Source organism: Canis lupus, chromosome 17 (assembly GCF_048164855.1).
Source record: "Canis lupus baileyi chromosome 17, mCanLup2.hap1, whole genome shotgun sequence".
Lineage (NCBI taxonomy): Eukaryota > Metazoa > Chordata > Mammalia > Carnivora > Canidae > Canis > Canis lupus.
The window spans coordinates 37,059,877-37,083,896 of record NC_132854.1 but is presented as its reverse complement, the minus strand read 5'-3'; the positions used below and the strand labels follow the sequence as shown (position 1 = coordinate 37,083,896).

The 24,020-nt window shown below is 33.9% G+C and overlaps 1 protein-coding gene and 1 non-coding gene across 2 annotated transcripts in view; both read right to left on the bottom strand.

The window, feature by feature from the left end:
- The window catches only part of KLHL1 (kelch like family member 1), a 363,308-nt gene that overhangs the window by 167,318 nt on the left and 171,970 nt on the right, over positions 1-24,020 (bottom strand). The gene's annotated exons all lie outside the window — the stretch shown is intronic.
- LOC140608482 (U6 spliceosomal RNA) lies at positions 4,694-4,800 on the bottom strand. Its single transcript, XR_012010506.1, has one exon. It is a non-coding gene; the product is annotated as a U6 spliceosomal RNA (small nuclear RNA).

Here is a 24,020-nt window from a genome sequence, read left to right as displayed (position 1 = left end):
GTAGAGATAAAGAGCTCAATAAACAAAATGAGAAACAAGATTGATGGAATGAATAACAGCCTGGAAGAAGTAAAAGAACAAATTAATGACCTAGAAGACACGGGATCCCTGGGTGGCGCAGTGGTTTAGCGCCTGCCTTTGGCCCAGGGCGCGATCCTGGAGACCCGGGATCGAATCCCACGTCGGGCTCCCGGTGCATGGAGCCTGCTTCTCCCTCTGCCTGTGTCTCTGCCTCTCTCTCTCTCTCTCTCTCTCTGTGACTATCATAAATAAATAAAAATTAAATTTAAAAAAAAAAAAATGACCTAGAAGACAGAGTAATAGAAGGTAATCACCTGAACAAAAAAGAAAAAAAAAAAAAAAGAATCATGCAAAATGAGAATAGAGAGTGACTGCATCGAATGTAATAATATTTGAATTATTGGAGTCCTAGAAGAAGAGAGAGAAAAGGGGGTAGAAAATTTGTTTCTGTTTTTAAAGATTTTATTTATTTATTCATAAGAGACACAGAAAGAGAGAGGCAGAGACACAGGCAGAGGGTGAAGCAGGCTCCATGCAGGGAGCCCGATGTGGGACTCGATCCCGAGACTCCAGGATCATGTCCTGGGCCAAAGGCAGGCACTAAACTGCTAAGCCACCCAGGCATCCCTAGAAAATTTATTTGAAGAGATAACAGCTGAAGGCTTCCTTCATCTGAGGAAAGATATCCAGAACCAGGAGGCCCAAAGAACCCCCAACAAATTTAATAAAAGCAGAGCCACACCAACATATTATGATTAAAATGGCAAACTATAGTGATAAAGAAAGAAAATTTAAAAGCAGCGAGACAGGGGCACCTGGGTGGCTCAGTGGTTGAGTGTCTCCCTTTGGCTCTGATTGTGATCCTGTGGTCCTGGGATCAAGTCCTGAATCAGGCTCCCTGTGGGAGCCTGCTTCTCCCTCTGCCTATGTCTCTGCCTCTCTCTCTGTGTCTCTCATGAATAAATAAATAAAATCTTAAAAAAATAAAATAAAATAAAAGCAGCGAGACAAAAGAAGACAGTTACATGTAAAGGAAACTCCCATAAAGGCTATCAGGGTTGTTTTGTTTTATTTTGTTTTTTAGCAGAATCTTTCAAAGCCAGAAGAGAGTGGCATGATATATTCAAAGTGCTGAATGGGAAAAATCTGCAGTCAAGAATACTTTATCCAGTAATAGAAGGAGAAATAAAGAGTTTCCCAGACAAACAGAAAGGAGTTTATGACCATTAAACCATTCCTGCAAGAATTATTAAAGGGTCTCTTTGAGTAGAAAGGAAAGAACAAAAGTTACAGTATGAAGGTAGGAAAGAAAAAGTAGTAAAAAAATGAATATTTCTGTAAAATATCAATCAAGGAACTCACAAAATAAAAGGATGTAAAATATAACACCATATACCTAAAACGTGGGAAGAAGAAGAAAGAATGATTTCAAAATTAAGTGGCCATCAATTTAATATAGACTGCTCTATGCAGAAAATGTTATACAAACCTAATGATAACCACAAATCAAAAACCACTAATAAGTATACAAAAAGTAAAGAGAAAGGAATCCAAATATATCACTAAAGAAAACCAGCAAACCACAAAAGAGGGAAAAACAATAAAGGATCAGAGAAAATCTTTAGAAACAACCACAGAACAGGTAATAAAATGACAATAAAGACATATCTAGCAAGAACTACTTTGAATGTAAATGGACTAAACACTCCAATCAAAAGACCTAGGGAGACAGAATGGATAAAAACAAACAAACAAAAAAAACAAACAAACAAAAAACAAGCCCCAGCTATATGCTGCCTACAAGAGACTAATTTTAGACCTTTTTTTTTCTTTTTGAAGACTTTATTTATTTATTCATGAGACAGAGAGAGAGAGAGAGAGAGAGAGGCAGAGACACAAGCAGAGGGAGAAGCAGGTTCCATGCAGGGAGCCTGATATGGGACTCGATCCCAGGTCTCCAGGATCAGGCCCTGGGCTGAAGGCAGTGCTAAACCGCTGAGCCACCCGGGCTGCCCTAAAATAGATTTTAAAACAAAGATTGGAACAAGAGACAAAGAAGGACATTATATAGTAATAAAAGGGATAATCCAACAAGCAGATATAACAATTGTAAATATCATGCACCCAACATGGGAGCATTCAAATACATAGCAAACATAAAGAAACTAAAGTTAAAAAAATATAAAGGAACTAAAAAGTTTGGAGTATAATTTGGTCATGTTCTCTCTCTTTCTATATAGGTATATATTCACTCACACACCTAACTAAACTCAGGCATACAGATGTATGTATATGCACAAACACATGTATACACAAAACCATTTTTCTGTTATATATAGTTTTCTACATCCTAGGTATCTTTTGATGTCAATAAATTATCCTTCTATCACATAGTGGTAGCAGCATAGCACTATATTTTACTTCACGTGTGAGGCTTATAGATAGTTTAGGTAGTCATTTTGGTGATTTACTTTGCTAAGATGTCTGAAGTGTACTTTACTGCCTATCTATACTACCTGTATTTTAGTAGCACTGATTTCTAAAATTGGGATTGATTTTCTGTGGGGCACAGCATACCTCATATTTTAATCAGTATGGCCAAATTGCTTCCAGAATTTACCTTTTTTTAAAAGATTTTACTTATTCACTTGAGAGAGAGAGAATGAGTGGCGGTGAAAGGTATATGGAAAGGGAGAAGCAGACTCCTCGCTGAGTGGGTAGCCCAGTGTGGCAAGGACCTGGAAAGGACTGAGGACCTGGAAATCATGACCTGAACTGGAGGCAGATGCTTAAGCATCTGAGCCACACAGGCACCTCTAGAATTTACATTGTGAAGAACCATGATTGAAATACTGAATTTTACTTCACCTTCCCAATAATGACTATTATTAGACTTACTTTTTATTGATTTAGTTTTGATAACCTTATAGGAGGAAAGAAAAATAGCATGTTTTGCTCTAATTCTCATTTATTTAATTAGCACTACATTTTAGTACTACGGCTTCCTGGGTTCTTGTGTTTTGCCACTTTTTTTTTTTTTAAGATTTTATTTATTCAAGAGAGACACAGAGACAGAAGCAGAGACATAGGCAGAGGGAGAAGCAGGCTCCCACAGGGATCCCAATGTGGGACTCAATCCTGGGACCCCAGGATCATGCCCTGAGACAAAGGCAAACGCTCAACCACGGAGCCACCCCCTCATTCTATTTTGCCACATTTTTAATTGGTTGACTTGTTTATTAAACAATAACTTGTAAATTTGGTTTATATTATTAAGAGTAATCTTTTTTTTTATTACATGTTTTAAGTATTTTCTCCCAAATGCCACTTGTATTTTGTATCAGCATGGGTTTTTGTATGCAGTATATTTTTTAACTGGCCATAAAATTGAATTCTGCATGAGGAAGAAACAAAGTAAATGACTTGTTTATTTATTTGTTTACTTTCCTTGCTTTGCTGGCACTTCAGAAAAAGATATCTTTATATAGTCAGTTTATGTCAGCTAATTGCAGATGTTTTTGATAACTGGACTCCTTTCATGAAACCACAAATCTAATATAGTTTAGAGTCAACCACAATACAATGTAATTAAAGGTCAGGCTCAACTGGACTTAGTGTCTAATCTCATCAGGTGCTTTCTGCCTCTGTCACATTTCTGAAATCCTCTTTTCTAAGAGTCTAAATGCAGCCATCTCCTAAAGAGATTATTGCGGTGGCCTATAGCAATTCTCCCGTCTAGGGTATCCTTCCTCCAATCAATTAACTATATTCTCTCTCTCTCATCTCTGTGAGACACCATTTGTAGAATTTTCATACCTAAAAGCTTTCAAAGTCTCCCATTCAATTATAGGAGAAATATTCAAATTGTTTATTATGATGACAAAGTCCCTTCAGAGTTAATCAGCCACTAATTTTCCAGTTTTTTATTTGACACTATTTCTCACATGTTCCATAATCAAACATACAAACTATTCACAATTCTGAGCAATATTTTGTACCTCTATGAATTTTGGAAATACAATTTCTATGTCTTAGAAGTATGTGTCTGAACTATAAAACTGGAAGAAGTGGCCAAACTTGTCTTACACCATTGTGGGTTAAGTTGGCATTTTGCCTGAGGAGTAACAGGTATCAAAGGGTTGGCTATTCTCCTTTTCAATTTTACAGTCAATAAAAAGAGCTCTGAAAAAGAAAAAAAGAAAAGAAAAAAAGAAAAGAAAAGAAAAGAAAAGAAAAGAAGAGAAAAGAAAGAAAAGAAAGAAGAGAAAGAAGAGAAAAGAAGAAAAGAAAAAAGAAAAGAAAAGAAAAAAAAAGAAAAGAAAAGAAAAGAAAGAAAAAGAGGAGAAGAGAAGAGAAGAGAAGAGAAGAGAAGAGAAGAGAAGAGAAGAGAAAGAAGAGAAGAGAAGAGAAGAGAAGAGAAGAGAAGAGAAGAGAAGAGAAGAGAAGAGAAGAGTTGAGTTCTGGATCTTTATGTTATATTTATGTCATATTTATGTCCTTCATTTATTTGTAGAGTCTGTGCTTGTTATAGATGATGATGATGATGATGATGATGATGATGATAGTGATGATGATAGTTAGTATCGAATGGAAACATTTGTATCTGGTATGTAGGACTGACTGTCCAGAACAGATGCTGCCAATTTTCCCTGATTTCCTCTTTTTTTTTTTTTTTAATATGGAACACTTCATGAATTTGCATGTCATCCTTGCACAGGGGCCATGTTAATCTTCTCTTTATTATTTCAATTTTACTACATGTGCTGCCCACGTAAGCACTGATTCCTCTTTTCTACCTGACATAGTTTGAATTTTGTCCATGGACTTTAAACTTGTTGATTATATTATTGATTTGTGGGTTTTTTTTTCAGCTGTGAAGTTGCTTAAGATAAATAAGAAATGCATACTAGGTACATTAGGGACACCAATTTTCTGTACAAATAGATGAAATCTAATCACACAGCAAGGGCTCTGTAAGAAGGTCTCACAATAAGTTCAGAGGAGTGTCCTGAGACTTCAACTCAGTCTAGTAAGCAAGTCAAGGCAACTTGAAGCAACCTTCAGAACCTGCTGTCCAAAACAGTGTTCCCAGATATTTCTGTTCTCTTTTTGGTCCTGCTTCATCCTTAAGTTTAAGTTATAATTGGTCCAAAAAAAAAAAAGTTGAATATGTTTCTTTTAGTTCTGCTTCTTCCAGTATTTTAATTTAACTGATAGAACATAAATGAGGTGCCCTCATTTTTCTTATGGCCTAGCCATGTCCTTTCATATCTCCAAATATCTCCAAAGTAGAATCCACTTTTTGCACACAACCCACCTGCTTGTATAATCATATAAACTAAGGAGATCTATGTCAAATTGGTGATTCCCTTTTACATTGGACCTAATTTTTACTTGATTTGGCAGTTTTTCTTCAGAATTTAAATAATTCACTGGTTCAAATGCAGATGAATTTTCTTCTTTATTCCATGTTTTTCCATTCATTATGGAGTTATGAATGGAAAGGAGTTATGAAAACAGTGCTTACTGTCTTTACCAGAATTCCCATTCATTTAAAATGTATGTGAGCTTGCCTATCTCTAAATTTTGGAAGACAATTAGTGAATCCTAAGTTAACTCCACTGTAACAGAAAACTAAGAAAGTAAATAAATGTTTAAAGACATAAAACATTAATTCGTCTGTAGTTTACAGTGTTATTTTAACAGATATTCAGGCAGAACCCAATGAATCGATATAATGAAAGTGACAATCCTGATTAATATCACCATGAAGGACTAGGAAACATTGTTTCACACACATAAGAAAGTAAATGAGTAAAAAAAATTAAGAACGCTAAGTTGATGAGTAATATAATAGGCATAAGTGGATTTTCTTGGGTATTTGTGTTTGTTTAGGCATGTTCTTAGAAAATATTAGATTTTGATATACATTTATGACTTTCTTGAGCTCTTTATTTTGTGGAGATATACATACAGATAGGAGAAACAGACTCCATGCAGGGAGCCCGAAGTGGAACTCAATCCCGGGACTCTGGGATCATGCCCTGAGCAGAAGGCAGACACTCAACCACTGAGCCACCCAGGCGTCCCTGTTCATTGAATTTTTCATTCACAAATGTTCTTTGGAGAAAAAGAGAGAGGTCAGCAAACATTAACTGTTTGTCCACATATTATCTCTGACATAAAACCCCTCACAAACATTAATTCTCCTCTGTATGCATTCATAAAGTAAAGGTTGCACATGAAATAAACAGGAACATTAAATATACAAATACATAAGCAGTCATAAATGTTAAACCTATCCCATTTTAGCATATTCATAAGTCTATTTCTGCATAACAATTAATGCCTCATGCTGCTTCAGCACCAACTTGGCAGATAATGAGACTCCTGTATATGAAAATGTAAATGATTTTACTGACCAAGTAACAAGGGACATATATTTATTTTTCATAAAACAACCTCGCCAGTAGGGTAGCAATTGCAAAAATTTTCTTTGGAATAAATTAAAAACCTCTTTCCTCAGTAAAAAGAAACATTACTGAACACCTTACTAGAAATCTGATAAGATAAATTTACACAGCAGGTCAAGTCACTCCTATTGTCAGCAACATGATTTATAATGCATGTGTCTTGTAGGACATCTATTAATACAGATATAATCCTATAATCCCTATCCGTCAATGTGAGTACCATAATAGGGTTTCTGTTTAGTGGATCTCAATCTTGCAAAAGCAATGTTTTAGGTGTTTCAAATGAGCATTTGCTACATAAATGTTAGTGTATATGGACTGAGAATTGGTATAACTGAATTAATTCAGGCTTATAATTATATCTGAAACTATTTCAAAGTATTCCAAATCCATGTAACAGATCTCTCTTAAAGTTCTGTCCTCACTATCTGTTGAAACTTGGTCACATTTCAAACTCAGTGTGAAGATAGCCTCCATGTCCTAACCCTGTTCCTGTTCTTTCTTTTTCTCAAATACTGTTTGGGTTTTATTCCCCCTTTTTCCCCATTCATCGGCTTACTCAATTATTCATTAGTTTGTCCAATCATTCCATCAAAACAATATTTTTTCAAGTTTTAGGTGAGGTATACTAGTAGCCTCTAACTTTTTAAAAAATAATTAATTTCTTATGGAGATTAGGAATTAATAATACACATAAAAATGTAGTAAGTTCTACAACTGATAAAAGGTCAGTTTACAGGAAAGCATAGGAAAAGTTTTTGGGGTGATTAGGAGATATGTAATGGAACATTTTACTTAAATTATATTTTAAGGTTTAAAATTAAATTGAAATTTTGAGAATACATACAGGAAAAGTGAAAAGTTTAGGTTAGGAGAATAGTGCATAAGGACACAGCAATGAAATATCATGGAGTGGTACAGAGCTACAAGTATTGAATATGGCAGAGTAGCAGAAAGGCACAAGGAAATCTGGTAATGTGACTGGAAAAGAAAGTAGGCACTAGATTATAAAATTACTGTATGCTTACAGTTTACACTTATAACTGGGGAAATCATTAACGAATATTTAGCTGCCAATAGATTTAATCACATTTGGATTTAAGGAAATTAACCATGTAACTAAAGAAAAGTAAATAATAAAATGCTATTTTATCTCCGCTGAAAACTATGATTTAATACAATTTTTATAAAGCTTGAGAATGGGGCACCTTGCTGGCTCAGTCAGCTAAGCATGTACCTATGGTTCAGGTCATGATCTCTAGGTCCTGGGATTGAGGCCCATGTGGGGCTCCATGCTCATAGGGGACTCTACTTTTCCCTCTTCCCCACACCCTGCATGTGCTCTCTGTCTCTCTCTCTCTCTCAAATAAATAAATAAGTAAAATCTTTAAAAAAAAAATAAAGCCCAAGAACAGGCAAAACTGAACACTGCATATTTAGGGATATATATATATATGTGTGTGTGTGTGGTAAATATATTACAAAAAACATATGTATTTAAAACACAAAATTCCTACTATCCTCAAAGAATAGTGTTTACCTTTGAGGGAATAATAGGTAGAAAGGATTTCATTGAGTGCACAGGTAGCAGTGTGCTTAAGAAGTTTGAGATTTAAGTTAGGTACCACTATCATGGACGGTTATTCGAATATCACACTTTATCACATTAATATATATTCTAAGTTTCATATTTTATAAAACAAACTGCTTAAAATGAATGAACATTTACAAATAAAATATGATATGTGAAAATATTAAAAAATGGATTACAAATATTACATTATAAAATATTTTTAAATGAATTACATGGGGAGAAAAAGAATTAAAGCTAATTCAATATCTCAGGTAAGAACAGATGAGAGATTTGCCAGAAAAGTGAACTCTAGGCAAAGAAGTAGAAAGAAGTAGAGTTCAGTCAATGGTAAGAAAGAAAGGAAATCAGTAATGAAGAATGCCTGAAAATTCAAGGTCTGAGACACTCTAAAGAAGAAAGTGTTCATGAGTGTTTAACACCGCAGAAAAACTGGCATAGAAAAGTACAACTGGATTTGTAAACTGTAGGACCACTGGTCAATTTGGCCACAGCTTTTCTAGCCTTAGTGGAGATTGAATTCATACTGCAATAGGGGCTTAAGAACCTCTACTCTGGAATTGCTTGGGGGTGGTGATCTGGTTTGGAGGGCAGGTGCTAGAGTTCTTGTGTTGACATTGTGATTATAGGAAAACTTCAAATTTTAAATATCAACTACAGATCAAAAATTTATATTGTTAAAATACTTTTAATAACACATATTTCTTTTTTAAGTACAAATTTTTGAATAGAATCATCACCATCATCATCATTGTTAGTATTATTATATTGCTCTTTGAGGTGATTTTAGGAAGTGTTGATGGGAAAGGAATTACTCTTATGGCACTAAGATAGTTGAGGAAGAATCAGGACATAAGAAGGAGAGTTAGGGAGAGACAATATAAGGCAATGGCTTAAATTATGGACTTTGAAGCTAGTTCCCTAATTTGAATTCTGGCTCCATGTACTCATGAATAAGTACAGTTCAGTTAGTTAATTAACTTTTCTTTGCCTCAGTTTCTTTGACCATAAAGATACTACCTATATCATAGCATTGTGAGGATTAAAATAGTTAATATGTAATAGAATATTGTCTGGCTTATAGTAATCTATTCTAATTATTATTATTTTAGTGAAGTTGTGAAGACACTGTAATTGCTTGTCCTTTCTGCTCTCTATATAGCTAAGAAATATTATGCAACACTTGTAAGTAAGATACATGGATGACTGTATATCATTTTAATGTCATATTGGAACATGAAAGTCACCATTGAAGAATTATTTAATTTGCTAAGAGAATATACATTTGTTTGATTTGCCATTTCTATTGATTAGAGCTTAAGCTCTGTGAAATTACTTATTAACTTGCAGAATAATGACAGTTGCAAATAATTTCTGCCTAGTGGGAAAGAGAAACAATAATGTTTAAAATTTACTTCTTTGTAGGTCATTAACCAGCTTTGTCTTTAACTTTGCAAGTTCATTTCAGGATGCTTATTCTTAGTGACTTTAATCTCTTTAAACTACTTTACCATCCTGCTGATGCGCATTTGTGAGAAAAATTACATGGTATGTGCTCAATGTACATTTGTGTGATTCATGATTTTTACTCATTATTTCTTGTTTGTATTAGCATCGTGCTCTTACTTTGGAAAATGTATGCCCATTTGTTTATAAGTCACTTTTACCTACTTTCCCATCTTGTATAGTAGCAGTAAGCCAGTATAAAATAAGGTTCAATAAGAAATGTAGTGGTGTTGAAAGCAGGCAATCCTTATCTGGATATGGAAATATTACGATAATATTTAGAGAACTTATTTCTTATATCTTAGGAAAAGTCAAGCTGCCCCAATTACTCAGGTAACTATTGCTTCTATATTTTGTTCCAATATGTGAAGGCCTGCAGGACATAGCATGCCCTAAAGCTTCGACATCTTTCTATAGCATGCTCCCCTCTTTACGCCTTTTGAAACATTGAAGGGCTCCCATTTTTTTTCTGTCAAGGTCAAAAGCCTTATCACTAGGATTTTGTTTAATACGGGCATGCAGCAAGCTTTCTTTCTCTTTTTATGTAAGGTATTTCGGAATGATTATACCAGATGAAACCCAGATCAAATAAACCTACTCAATCTCTTTCTGAACTTCTTTTGTGGACAGCCTGCTCTCCGTTAGACAGTATGTCTTGAGTTAATGGGTATACGGTGAAGAGAAAGAATGAGTAACAGGTGGGTAGAGGATAAACAAACATTCCTTAATTCCAAGTACCCTGAAAAATCCCTCACATGTAATCTTCACCAAACGTGATCTTCCTTCATTATTTAAAGGCCTTAGTGCCAACTAAGTTGAGTCATCTCCTTCTCATAGTTAATTATTTCAGTAACCTTGAGATTATACTTGGGAGTGAATGGTGATGGAGAAGTGAAAACAGAGAAAAATGTTTTGGTTAGATTGCGTCAGTGCAAAAAAAAAAAAAGACAATTTATAAAAGAAGGTATTTAACAGGAAAAAATTCTAATAATAATAGGGGAGAACTGAGATTAAGAAGTGAAAGAATAAGTCTTGAATAGTTGGAGCAACATCTGCTCTTCTAAGATTAGAAGTAAACCAAGGTGTGTTGATAAAAATATAATGATGCCTTTCATTAGCCTTGCACTTTAGAATTCTTAAAGTACTTTACATAGAAGGGCCATGTTTGACATTGATTGCATCATCTCACATTATTTTACTTAAATTAAAGCCAAAATGTGTATTTTCTCCAATAATGTCTTTAAAAATCACTTTTGAAGTTACCTTCATCTTGGGATAATATATTTTTTCAATGAAATGATAAAATGATTATACTCTTACAAGTAAAACCTACGGCAGTGATACGTAGTGGTTAATACTTGTGTTCTATATTAAAATTCAATATCTACAATTCATTATTTGGGTGGCTTTGGGCGAGACATTTAATCTTGTATCTTAGTTTTCTCATCTATAAAATGAGAACAATAGTTTCACCTGTCTCATGTGAATGTTTCACTAATGCATGTAAAGCCATTTATGCTAAGCCCAGGGAAGTTCTCCGATACATAAAGAACTTTTATAAATCAACAATAAAAAGACAAATTAAAAATTAAAAATGGGCAAAAGAGCAGAAAAGGATATTTCTCCAAAGATATAAAAATATCCAATAAGTACATGAAAAGATGTTCAGTTTCACTGGGATTAGGGAAATTCAAATCCAAACCAGAAGATATCACTTCACACCCATCAGGTAATCTATAATCAAGAAGAAAGTTAATAAAAAGTTATTGGTGAGGTGTCTGGGTGGCTAAAGTGGGTAAAGTGTCTGCTTTCTGCTTACGTCATGATCTCACAGGGTCCAGGGATCCAGCCCAGTGTGGGGCTACCTGCAGAGCAGGGAGCCTGTTTCTCCCTTTCCCTCTGCTTGCTGCTTCCCCTGCTTGTGCACTCTGTATCTGTGTCAAATAAATAAAATATTTTTAAAAATTATTGGCAAGGATATAGAGAAATTGAAAACTTAGAGTCTCTTGTGGGGAATGTGAAATGGTGCAGCTGCTCTAAAAAATAATCTGGGGACACCTGAGTGGCTCAGTGGTTGAGCGTCTGCCTTTGGCTCAGGCTGTGAACTCCGACCAGGGATGGAGTCCCTCATCCGGCTCCCTGTGAAGAGTCTGCTTCGCCCTCTGTCTATGTCTCTGCTTCTCTCTGTGTCTCTCATGAATAAATCAAATCTTAAAAAACAAAAAAGAAGGAAAGAAAAAGAAAAATAATCTGGTAGGTCTTCAGAACCTTTAACAGAATTCCTATATAACACTTCATTCCTGGTTACATATAAAAAAACCCCAAAAAACAAAAAAACAAAAATATTATGTCCACACAAAAACCTGTAAACAAATGTTCATAGCAGTTATTCATAATGGCCCCGAAGTGTAAACAACTTAACTGTCCATCAACTGATAAATAGAAATATAAAATGGGGTGCTATCCACGTGATGTAATATTATCCATGTGATGTATTATTGGTAATAAAGACAAGTGAAGTACTAGCACATGCTGTAACAGGAATAAATCTTGAGAACATTATACCAAGCAAAAGAAACTAGTCTCAAAAGCCCATATATTGCACGATTCCAATAGGGGGAGGGTGACTATTAACAGACAGAGGGTTTCTTTATAAAATAATAGAAGTGTTTGAAAACTGATAATGCTGATGGAAGGACAGTTCTGTGAATATACTAAAAAGCCCTGAGTTGTACACTTTAAAATGGTGAATTGTATTTTTGGTGAATTACTACCTCAATAATGTGTTTTTATAAAGCATAAAACATTTGGAAGCAGGAAAATGTTTACTCATCCGTCCAACAATTATTTGTTGATCATCTACCACTGCCAGATAATGTTCTACTTGTAGTGACACTGGGTTTTATTACTTGTAAAATGTCACTTTTCCATTGTATCTAGAAATACATTTACATTTCATGGAAATTTCAGATTTAACAAGATATTTGGAAAATCATAAGGCTGCGAGGGACCACATGGGACCAGTATGATCTCAAATAAACTACATCATCTTACAGTTAATGAGAGAGATCTCAAGTGAATTGCTCAAAGACACACAGTTTTATTAAACTATTAAAAAGCTGAGTCTTAAAATTTTCAGTGCAATTTTTATTCTTATACTTTACCTTCTTTTTGTGTGTTCTAGAAATGTTGAAATCTTACACACCTTCAGCAATTAAGATATAATGGAATTTTAAACAAGCTAGTTTAAAAATGAGGTTGTTGGCCAAAATCAAAGCAGAACTTGTGGGAACACATTCTGGACAATAAACAAGTAAAATAAAACAGTGCAATCTAGACTTTTACCCCATGTTTTAAAGAGACTTGAGAAGTTTCTAGTTTATTTACTAAAGATAGATAGATTATTTATTTATTTATTTATTTATTTATTTATTTATTTATTTGACAGAGAGAGTGAGGAAACTCAGGAGGGGAGCAGAGGGGAGAGAGAGAGAATCCTGAAGCAGGCGCCCCTCTAATTGCAGAGCCCAACATGGGTGGGCTCAAACCAGGACTCAGATCATGAACTGAGCTAAAGTCAAGAGCCAGCTGCTTAACTTACTGAGCCATCCAGGTGCCCCAGGAAATTATCTAGTTTAGTCTTTCTAATTGGAATTACTTCTTCAATATCTATGCCAAGATTTGGACCATTTTTTCCTTAAATCTCAGTGGTGTACTGTTCTTTTATAAATTATTTTAAAAATGAACTTCAAGGAAAAATTGAGTTTCAAGGAATGTCAAAAACACTAAGAATTATTAATTAAAATTTTAGGTTATAATATTTAATGTATATAATATGCATATTATACAAATGTACCATATTATACAATATGTACCATATTTGTACAAAATCTTATTATTAGTCACAGTGTAGATTAACACAATAATAGCAACTAAAACTAGTATTTGAAGGGAATTACATATCTTTCAAATCTAATTTTGATATATATTATATATATAATTTGATATATATTATCTTGGCTTTTAAAAATAAGGCAAAAGGCATTATAGATTACTATATATTTTTTCTTCTTTGGTCAATAAGATAAAGCTATTTTCCACTAATATTTGATATTGGAGAGTTAATGGTTGGCTTATGTTATTCTGTTCACTCAAGCTGATTCTTGGAGTTGGTAAGTTTTTCATCTATTGATCTGTCAGAAAAGTGGACCTGGGACCTGAGGCTCCACTGACTCGTATCTCTGTAGTCCAGGCTGCCAAAAGACACATTTACTATGAGAAGTTTATAGATATTGATGTTGTTTATATTAAGTTATGTTTACTATCCAGTTTTATTTGTACTAAGTTGGAATACATTACTCATATTTCTGGCTTCTTGAAGTAAAATAAAGCAATAATTCTCAGGGCATTTTAAGACTTCAAAAGTAAAAGACAAGAGTGTCAATTTACTGTGATGAATTTCAAGTGAGTTCATCCAACTGTTCACTTTTTATTCTAAATGATCTAGTAAAATAATATTCTTTCCTAAGTCAAATGATGTTTCAGCCTGCTGACAGCTAAACCATCACAAACCACTAAAGGCTTTTTACTTGTGGAAGCATGACATACAAATACACACCATATCACTGGTTACTTAAAAACCAAGCTTTAGAGTCTTTGAGAAAAGTTGGAATTTCAAGTTTTCGATATTTAATAACATCTTTCCCCATAATCTTGCTGAATAATTGAGAAAATGCACTTGCCAAAGAGGAAGGAGTATATTATTGTATCCTTACAGTGGTATCTATCAGAACATATGACAAACCTTATTAAGAAGATGATGTCCTAATTGTTGTCCATATTTTATTTATGCTTTTTCTAGTTCTGTATCAAATTTATAAAAGTTTAAAATGTAAAACTTAATATGATAATGATGATCATAATATAAGTATATATGAGTATGATCTGTGGAAAATGTGGATTTACAAGACAATGTAAATTATGGTTATAGAGTTTACTGCTTAAAAATATAACTTTTCATCTGAATTAATATATGCAATGTTCATACATATGTCTATTTGTGCATGTAAATTTATGCAGATATGTCTTAATCATTGACTATATAATAAAACCTAATTTTAACATCATCAATTTTCTTCTAGTTAAATTGCAATATATTCATTTGAAAAGTATCTTCTTGTACATTTTATGTTATCCTCTGTCTCCTTGTCATTTAGTTATCCCAATTTTTCCTATTCATTACCAGAAGTAAAAATAGAAAACTATAATTGATAATCAGCTTATTTTCCTTTCAAATAAAACTGGAGAAGAAACTGAATTCCATCTCTACCCATATATTTGGAAAACTCTTCATGTTCTTTTAACTTTAGATCCCATTAAAATATAAATTGCCCTTAAAAAATGCTTAGAATAGGATAATATCTGTTTGGAAACTTTATTCAGTCTCCCAATACATCTGCTTAGATTTAGTATTGATGAAATAGTCTATTTTGCTTTAAAAGTCTACTCTTCATTATTTACAAGAATACTTTTTCACCATTTGTAAATTATATGACATCATTAAAATATCTTTTTTTTTATGTTGCTCAAATGAATACTACCTCATATATAAAAAGAGCAAAGAATAGTTATAAGTGGTTATTGGGATAAAGCCCACCACCTAAAGTCTAGGGTTTATTGAACATAGTAAAGTCAGGATCTGAATCCCATTCTTCTGATCTTTCTGATTTCTGCTTACTATTATCCAGCAACTTTTAATGATGGTGTGCTGTTTTAAATATTTTGCAATCATATATGAAAATAGGATACATTTGCCCTACTATTAATTTTTCTGTTTGTGCCCTTTGTGTTGGACAAAATACTTTGTATTTATTCTACATATTTATTCCTTGATAGCCTGATGACCTTAAATAAAAAATGATTTTATTTTATTTTTTTATTAATTTTGGGGGGGGGGTAGATTGTGAGCAGAGAGGAGGAACAGAGGGAGACAGGGAGGAAGAGAATCTTCAGCAGCCCAGAGCATGATGCAGAGCTCAGTCTCATGACCTTGAGATCATGACCTATACCAAAATCAAGAATCAGATAGTTAACTGGCTGAGATATCCAGGTGACCCCAAATTGACTTTAAATAAGAGTAAGTTTCATTTGAAATATTAAAAAATATTGGAGTGCCCGGGTGGCTCTGTTGGTTGAGCATATGACTCTTGGTTTCAGCTCAGATTATAATCTCAGGGTGAGAGGCAGCCCTAAGTGGGCTATCAGCAGGGAGTCTATTTGAGGAATCTCTCTCTACCTCTCCCCCTTCTGCTCCTCCTCTTGCTCACATGTTCCCTCTCTCTCTTAATAAAAATAAACATCTTTAAAAACTAAGAAATACTAAAAAATATTAAATATAAATCTTGATTATGAAATGAGTCTATTAAAAACTTAAAAATATACACACAGCATATATGGAATCTTTGTTACCTGTTGAACAGTTTTGAAATAACTGATTAAAAGAAACTGATAAACTTTAAAGATCATGATAGCACCCTGTATGTATGTATTTACAACTATATTTTAATATAGAGGTATGAAAAGTAAAATTGAGCCCAATATAAATATTTTTAATTATTGTGGGATAGGGATAATATATTTCACTCCAAATTATTAATATTCATTAGATTTCACATAAGTCAATAAAAATTTATAACAGCATATTAAAATATTAATCTTTGAAATTCTTTATTCATTTTTTCTTTCTTTCAAATATCATATTCATGTACCTAAAATGAAAAAGATGTGATATGCCTGGCTGGCTCTTTTGGTAGAGTATGCAACTCTTGATCTTGGGGTTCTAATTTCAACACCCATATTGGATATAGAGATTACTTAAAAATAAAATCTTTAGGAAAATTTTAAAAAGTGATAATGTTGCTATATATTAAGAACTAAGAATACAGAAATGAACAAGTAGATGCAATTTATTACCTTGTAAATATATAATCTAGCTCTGTGCACAGTATTTTTCAAAGATTTGTTTATTTATTTATATTCGAGAGAGAGAGAGAGAGCACAAGAAGGGGAGCAGCAGCAGGAGAGGGAGAAGCAGGCTCCCCCCTGAGCAGTGAGCAGGATGCAAGGCTCTATCCCAGGACCCTGGGATCATGACCTGAGCCAAAGGTAGATCATTAACAGACACAGCCACCCAGATGCCCCTGGCTCTGTACATAGTTACATCTTCAGAGTAACTTGGGGTCTTGGGGGAACACCTAATACTCTATTAGAAGTTATTTTTTCCTGGAATTCTGTCTGGTTGTATAATACATTTCTTTTTTTTTAATAAGAATTTTTTTAAATTTTTATTTATTTATGATAGTCACACAGAGAGAGAGAGAGAGGGGGGCAGAGACATAGGCAGAGGGAGAAGCAGGCTCCATGCACCGGGAGCCTGACGTGGGATTTGATCCTGGGTCTCCAGGATCACGCCCTGGCCAAAGGCAGGTGCTAAACCGCTGTGCCACCCAGGGTTCCCATGTATAATACATTTCTTAAAGCATTCCTTTAAGGAAATGATCTGCCCCATCTGAACTCTGCCCTACCTACAAAGAGCAGACTGACTTTACCCTCCAGCAAAGATAGATGTATCATGTTTCTTATGAACTATAATCAATCCCTCTACCTTGTATTCTTCTTTTAAAAATTGTTAAAGATCTTTATGCACAAGTATAGTCCTTAACTGAAAACTGAACAATAAAAGAAAAATCTAAAAGAGAAGCATAAAAAGAAATTAGTTTCATAATATGGGATTCATTACCTCACTAGAAAATATAAATATTTTATATCAGTTCATGAAGTGCAAATTACTTTTCAAAGATTGTATTTACTTATATGAGAGAGAGAGAGAGATAGCACTAGCAGGGGGCAGAGCAGAGGAGGAGGGAAGAGAAGCAGATGCCCACTGCGTGGGGAGCCTGAAGTAGTGATTGATCCCAGGACTCAAAGATAATGATCTGAGCCGAAGTCAGATGCTTAACCAACTGAGCCACACAGATGCCCCAGGGGTGCAAATTATTATAATAAAATGAAACTTTCATTGGCATAAAAAATTAGAATCTGTTTTCACTTGACCGAAAGCATGTTATTGATTTCATTTGTTGAAGAACTGTACTTTGTAAATTGGAAAGGGTTCTGTAGCCAAAAAGTTTCTGGCTTTCCTTTCTTCTGACATCAGATAAGAAGCCCTATTAATACTGTTCTAATAATATAGTAATATTACTTATTACAGAAGGGAATTCTATAGATTAAGTGGTTGAAACAATTAAATATTTGGGAACTACTCACAAATTATGAAAATCTTTTTGATGTGTGTTTATAGGATATTTTGTAACATTAATTCCTTCTTGATACTTTGTTAGTTCTGTTGCTATAGCATCAATTCAAGACAATAGCAATTACAGAAATATTTATATCTACTAGACAATAAAGAAAGCCTAATACACTTTTAATAGTAGATTCTGTTTGTGTTGTGATTTTATACAGCTATATGCTATATCTCTGTGTTTTAGAAATAGCTCAGTAAAAGAAATGAAGATAAAATTAAAATATTCAAATGAAGCCATCTTTAAAATGAACAGAATACTTTTCCAGTAGATGAATATTATTATTCTCTTCAACATCATCAACATCAAGAAAACGGAAGGATACGTTTCTTAAAATAAAATGCTCTTCAGTTTGGATATAAAAACCTAAAAAGGAAACATTTGAAGAGCATCTGAATAGAAGAAATGGACTGTATCTAAAATGGACCCTTAAAAAGCTTATAATTTTCATTGCATACTCTGTGATTATGCTTAATTAGTCTTTGAAACTGTCATAAGTGCATATTTAAATGTGGTTATTTTATGAGCCCTAACAATTACAGAGCTCTGTGTAGTCAAACTGCAATCGCATGAGTGAATAATTATGTGTTATAGTATTACTATTTATTATTCATCTCTATCGGTTTATTCAGTGTAATGCTAATATCCTGTTTGCACATGACACTAAACACAAAAGTCAGTTTTTTAAAATCCCATTCAAATCAACTTAGTCTTAGCCAGCAGACTAGAATTGTACCAATGACTGTGAGTTAGAAACAGATGACTGACTGTAAGGACTCGTAAGCTTAATTTAGTGACAGGGGAAGTAAAGAAAAACAAAAACATGTGAAAAAAAAAAGAAAAAACAAAACAAAAACAATAGGATGTTCCTTTCTATGGAGGCTTCCACATGCTTCCTTCCTGCTTGTGATCATCCAGCTTTGGTGTCCTTCAAGCCACTCATTGTATTCAAGCTTCATTTCTTTCATTTACAAAGAAATGCAGAAAATCAAATTTTGCTTTTTTTTAACTTGACAATTGTATACTAACTTAAACTCATTAACCACATCACTGTAGGTATATAAGATACTGAAAAGTAGTAACAGGAAGGAATGAATTATCATAAGAGAAGATAACATTCAACACAATTTTTTTTCTAATTATCACATAATAGTGCTGTGAAAACTATAAATGAAGGGAACCTTGTTTTAATGACTTAGAAAAGCAAAGCAATTAAATTCTGTGTATTCTCCCAAAGCAAACTCTAATTTATGGGTGATTGGAAGGGTTATTAGTAAAGATAGAAAAGAGCATGCTGCTAGCTAGGAACCATAAGAAATGTCAGATATTCCAAAACTATGTACAGAAATCATATGAAGTTTTCTTTTTCTCCGGCATTGCTATAATGGCTCTGAAGGACAAGTGAATGATGTATAGGATTTTTAGGGTACCAGGCTAACAGCGTAGCTACTCTCACCTGGATGTGGGGAGGCTTTCTGCTCCAGTTCTGAGACCTTCACCTTTCAAAGCTACTGATTGAGCATGGGAGCCTCTGATTAGTCCTACTGCCAAGCTTCTGCCTCTAGCATAAACATCGTGAAATGCTGCACGCCATGCTGGTAGCTGGGCAGAAATGAGAGTGAACTGAACAGGGAAATGAAAACAAAACAAAATAAAAACAAAAACTGAGGAGCAAAATATTCATGGAGTTCTGTGCTCTCATCTATGTTTTAGGTTTATAAAATCCATTTGTCTGAAGTAATGCATGTTTTGAAGTGTCCTGGACATCAGAAATCTGATTTGGTATAATAGATAAAATGTAATCACTGTATAATCATAAGCATAATAGATAGAACACCTGATTTTTAGTAAGACAGCACTAGGCTTAAATCCTCATTCCATCATGTTCTTGTTATTGTTCTTCAGTAAATTATTGAACATCTCTGAGTCTTAGTTTTATCATTTTTAGAATGGGTATTATGCATACGTTGTTGGAGTTTTGAAAGGATTAATTTAAATAAGTATGTTTGATACCTAGAACAATGCCTGATATATACTATATATACTTAGCTTGTATACCTCTACCACCAGTAGTGAAAAGCATTGCTATTAAACACAATGGCAGAAGTTAGAGTTACCTCAGTTTCCCTTTTCCTTTCTTATTCACCCAAAATACATATAGACCTCTAGTGAAGTGCCAACCTTTATTCTGGATCTCTCTTCTTGCCTCCTCTTCATGGCAGTTCAACAACTAGTCTTTAAATTAAATCTTGGTTTTTATTTGCTCAAAAACTTTCAAAGATACAACAATATACTCAATATAAAAACCTGAATCCTTAAAAAATTCTCAAGAACTTTGGAAAATTGGCTCTGCTTAAATCTCTAGTCTTATCATCCACCTCTCTTCCTTTCTGCCCCACTATCCCATCACACTTGAATTCCCTAAACAGAATAAGCTCCTTCCCACCTCAGATCATTGGCTCATTATGAACATTCCTTCCCTAAACAGAATAAGCTCCTTCCCACCTCAGATCATTGGCTCATTATGAACATTCCTTAGCCAACTCATCATCTGATGAATTCTGACTCATCCTTTACAACTCAGTGTAAAGCATTCCTTGTTAAAGAGGTTTTCTCTATTTTACTCTTCCATAGCATCATTGTATTGTCCTTTATAGCAGTTGCCATATAAATACATATATGCAAATATATATGCATATATATAATTGTCATCTATAATAATGATTTTTTTGCATCCAACATATTCATCTTTATTCCAAGGACAATCTGTCTATTTTGATCACCATTGTATTTCCAGTACCACCTACTATAGTTCCTGGTACAGAGTATTCAACAGTCACTCACTCTTTTGCTCATTCACTCAACAATAAATGCTATGCACTTAAGGTATAGAAGTTTAAAGAAATGCTACCAACAAGCTACCACAGTAATGGTAGAGGAGAAATCAACAAAACAATAACAAAATCAAAAATATAAACCCAGAAACTAATAAGTATTCTAAAGGATATAAAACAGTGTAAAAGTATACACTTTTGGAAGCAGTACCACTTTATATAGAATACTCAGAGATGAGGGATTCCCAGGTGATTCAGTCATTTAAGCACCCAACTCTTGATTTCAGCTCAGGTCATGATCTTAGGGTCATGAAATCAGGCCTGTGGCCTGAGTTGGGCTCTATGCTCAGCAAGGCATCTGCCTGCCATTCTCTCCCTCTCCCTCTGGCACTTCTGGCACTCTCTCTCTCTCTCAAATAAATAAATATTTATAAAAAAGAATATTCAGAGATGAGAACTCTGTGGAAGTTGACATCTGAGCAGACATCTGATTGAGGCAGAAGAGAAAGGGATATAACTATTTGGTCGTAGAGTGTTTCTGGCAGAGGGAAAAAAGAGCAAACACAAAGGTCATTAGATAAGATGCATGGTGTAGTCAAAAAGCAGTAAGATATATGTGACCAGAACTATGTGAATAGAGAAAATAATGATAAGAAATGAGATTTAAAAGAAACTTAGAAGAAACCATGTGCAGTCTTCTAGAATCGCTGAATTCGTGAGTGCTGAGTGCTAAAAGTCACAACCCTAAAAGACTATCCAAAGGAAATATATGAATATATTACAATGTTCTAGATATTTCATCAGGACACAATACATTTCCACAGAGAATACTTATTCTTTCATAAAGGGTTCTGCAATAGAATTGTGAAGACCAGTCACGAAGACATAAAAAGATAATTAACTATATAAGGAAGTTTATGATGATGTCACATGATCCTAAATAAAGGAATTCTAAAATTTCGAAGGAGAGAAAGAATACCATGAAAAGTTTTAAGATATTTCTTAGGCATGGATGAACTAAAATTAGAAGCCAAGGGGTTATTTAGAATTAGATACTGGAGATTCCAGACAAGAGAAATATCATGAGTGAAGTATAAGTGAAGGGAATTCACAGCACATGCTTAGGAGAGGTGAAGGCAATTTCATTTATTTTTGAGGAAAAATTCCCAGGGAGGGGTCTAGAAGCTAAGTGTGGAAGACTATGCATATCAAAATATCTTTAATTGGCTAAGGAATGTTCATAATGAGCCAATGATCTGAGGTGGGAAGGAGCTTATTCTGTTTAGGGAATTCAAGTATGATGGGGTAGTGGGGCAGAAAGGAAGAGAGGTGGATGATAAGACTAAAGATTTAAGCAGAGTTTTAGAATTTTCCAAATATGGAGTGTGACTCTGCTCTTTAAAGGAAAACAAGCTAATCTATGTTCAATGTAAAAAAGATTGTAGATAGTGAATTGACAGAGTGGTGCAAGTACAGGTCAGGAACTTTATGTTAATGGTCTTGACTTTCAGTTCTATGTGAACTGTCCTCATAAGGACTCAGCAAAGGCACTCCAATCAAGAACTTCCAGAAGTCTCAGTCTACAGCAGTGAAGTAAACCTCTTTCAAAGGGTTGAGAAGTTATTTCAATTTCCCATTTTTTTCTGCTTTCAACTGCTTATGAAGTTGTATCTTGCACCTCTTCCACCTTCCATATCTTACATGGATACCTATCATTGGCAAAGTTTAACCCAGAACCAAATGGAGAGAGTATTTCTGGGAAATGCAGTTCCAGGAGTCTACAGAAAAGTCCAGATGAGCTTGGAAGGAAGTGGCAGTGATGAATAGTGGAAATGGAGAATCCAGTGGAGAAAGAAAGATCAGATGACTGAAGTAGACAACTGGACTTTACATTCATCTTCACACAAAGCAAATCAACCTTAATATCATTCTTTCATATAACATTTAATTTGACAGATTACTAAAATGAAAAACAGAATGAGGAACATTAACACACCATTTTAGACATAAATCTATTCTTACATACTTGTGAAGACAGTTGTTTTCATGCCCTAATATTATCCAGCTACAAGCACCCAAATGTCTTTCAACATCCCTTCATATGACATAATTATAGAATATTTACTATTCTTGTTAATTTCATCTTTCTATTTGTCACTCTCTAATGCTTTTAAAATATGACGTCCAAATTTAAGCATAGGTCTCATAGTGAAATCTGACTAATAATAGAGGGGAGCTATTTCCTTCAATTATTGTGTTGCTGTCTGCATATTCATGCAGCCAAAGTTTAAATTAACGTTTTAGAATTAGTTTCACATTTCTGCCTAATACTGAGCTTGCATTCAAAATTTTCCAGTATTTTGCACATGAACCACTGCCAAGTTGGGTCACCTTCCTGAATAGATTTTGGATTTATCCACACAAAATCAATAGCTGAAGCCAAATAACTGGGTGAAATTTCCAAAGGAAAGTTAGCAAGGAATATGAATAGCAGAGGCAGATAGCCAGCAAGGTAAGATGTGGACATTCAAGGTCAAATTCATATCTAAATATTTTAGCAAGGAAATTGAAAATTAGAAAAAAATGTTACTAATAAAATAAACAAATACATAATAAGAGCCAATAAAGAACTTAGCCTCAGACATACCAGGAAAACTGAAATGCTGTGCTATATTAAAACAGTTAAAAAGAAAATAAATAATAATAGATTTGCTTTCAAAGCACAAATTGAATAGATTAGATGAGGACATATGAGTGATCAAAGAAGGATCAGAAGCAAAGATGTGATGACAAATTATAACATCAGATGCAAAACACTCATTTAAAGGTGTTAGAACTGAGAGAAAATAGTGATGTAGGAAGATAACTGGCCAGTAAATTTTCTTCACTAAAATGATAAGCCATGAGCATCTGGAGAATATTGGAGCTTCATGTTTCCAAAATAACTTGAAATCACTTAAATTTCAACAGATGTGACACCACATATAATCCATTCGTAGTTTCAAAAATAAATTAAGATAGAGTTGTTTAGAATGTTGAGCATATCAAGTCTTCTCCATTTTAGTTTTAAATATATTTTACTATAGAGCATATATTTTAAAATGTCTAAAGAAAAAAATCACTATTATTGTGTGATAAATTGCAGAGCAGTCCAAGCAGCTGCACGAAAAACATCTTTATTACTAAATTAATAATTTCAAACTAGACCAGAAGGGACCATTATCCCTCTGGA